The 1,908-nt window shown below is 43.6% G+C and overlaps 1 non-coding gene across 1 annotated transcript; it reads right to left on the bottom strand.

The window, feature by feature from the left end:
- Positions 1–497: 497 nt before the first annotated feature.
- LOC141572637 (U6 spliceosomal RNA) lies at positions 498–604 on the bottom strand. Its single transcript, XR_012497945.1, has one exon. It is a non-coding gene; the product is annotated as a U6 spliceosomal RNA (small nuclear RNA).
- Between the last annotated feature and the right edge of the window lie 1,304 nt (positions 605–1,908).

Below are 1,908 nucleotides of genomic sequence, written 5' to 3'. Positions count from 1 at the left end.
ACTCTGGGCTGGGGAGCCCAGTTTGGGATTGGGGTCTCTCGCTTCTCTGAGGGGTGGGGAGGAGCTCCGTGGCTGAGATATTCCTCCTGATTCTCAATCACCACACGCAGGTGTGGGGCCAGCCTGTTTCACATCTCCATCCCTCATACCAATCTCTATGTGGCTTCTTTATATCCCCAGTTATAGGACTTCTGTTCAGCTAGACTTCAGTGGTTCTCCAGGTTGATTGTTCTATAATTTAGTTGTAAGTTTAATGTGGTTGTAGGAGGAGGCAAGCACAGCATTTATCCACTACACCATCTTGGATCCTCCAATTTGCCACTTGCTCTTTTATTCAAATTTTAGAATTAGCTTTCACTAAAACTTTGTTGGGATTTGTATTGGATTTGCATTATTTTTACAGATTAATGTGCATAAAATTAAAAATTTTCCTATATTGGTTCCTTTCATACACACACTATTTTTCCATTAATTTATGTCTATTTTAATGTCTTTTTAAAAATATGGAATGCTTCAGGAATTTGCATGTCATCTTTCTGCAGGGGCTGTGATAATCTTCTCTGTATTGTTCTAATTTTAGTATATGTGTTGCCGAAGCAAGCACTCAGAAGATATTTAACTGTTGGAATATATCAGGAAAGAAAGGTAAGAGGTCACATGTTCTTTATGTTCTTTATGAGACAATAACTGAAAAATACATTAATGTGGACTAATTGTATCTATTAATCATAAAAGCATTTAGTTGTGTACTGACAAGGGGGGAAATTGTTCTGGCTTTTGCTATCTTGCCTCTTCTATTATCTGAATAGAAGTTGTTTTTCTGTTGGTGGTCTTGACAGGAGAAATACAGTAGGACAAAGGTGTTGGGAGGACAGGAAAAGGAAAAGGAAAAGTGAAGAAAGTGGTCAGACCTGATGATGCAGAGGGCTGGGGAGTTGGACATATTGACTAGGCAAGTGAAATGAGTGGAGAGCCCTGGGGTGAAGCAAAGGGGATGACAGAAAATTTGGATTCTCTGAGTTTGTTAACTCTTGAAGACCAGCAGCATAGCTTAGAATGGTGTTAGAAATTCAGAATATTGGCCCCAACTTAGACCTACCCAAGCAGAATCTGCATTTTAACTAGATCCCTTGGTAATTCTTATGCACATTAAAGTTCCAGAAGCTCTTAGTCTCTTCCAATCAGTCTGAGCCAGTCCTGATCATGTCATCAGCCTTAGACCTATTAATAGATGAGACTGGTTTGGTTGCCTAGAGACCTGGGTATCTGGTTCCTCCTGGAGACTCTGAGTCTCAGTGTTATCTTACCACTTTGGCCAAAGCCTTGCGACTCCAGTCGGCCTCAGTTTCTCTGCTAAGCACTTCAGTTCTCTGCAGGGGTTGGATCCTTGCCCTAGACCCCAGCTTCCTCAGCTCGGGTCCTGATGCTCTGCCAAACTCTTGCTCTCCCCTTCCCTTGGGAAATAGGATGTGATTTCCTACTCCCCTCTCAGCTTCTGGCTGGGGGTCTGCTCTGACTGAACTGCTCACCTGGAACCATGCCTGATTTTGAGTATTTTCACCTGGATTTCTTCCAGAACTGTGTTCTGTTGGCAGATAGGACTCAATCAGATATCTAAATAGCCTAGCCCGATCTGAGCTAGTCATGCCCTATGACCACTGCACACTGGCCTGCCTGGCTGCCTGCTGGGGGTAGGCCAGCTTATGAAGACAGGCTCTGTCCTTTCTGGAGCCTGCCCTGTACCTAAACGTTTCCTACAAATGAGGAAGAGGCTGCCAGAGATTGAGGGAAGCATGCCTCAGTCCCTTCTCTCTCTTAACACCTATGACTCTAGGACTTCATGGGCCGCTTCTTTGTGGACCTGAAATTCCAAACACTGCACTTGGAGCCCTTTATGTAAAAAGGAAT

The sequence above is a fragment of the Rhinolophus sinicus genome, chromosome 14 (genome assembly GCF_057876585.1).
Source record: "Rhinolophus sinicus isolate RSI-liver-muscle chromosome 14, RSI-T2T, whole genome shotgun sequence".
Lineage (NCBI taxonomy): Eukaryota > Metazoa > Chordata > Mammalia > Chiroptera > Rhinolophidae > Rhinolophus > Rhinolophus sinicus.
Note: the sequence above shows the minus strand (reverse complement) of the source record. Positions and strands in the feature narration are given on the sequence as shown.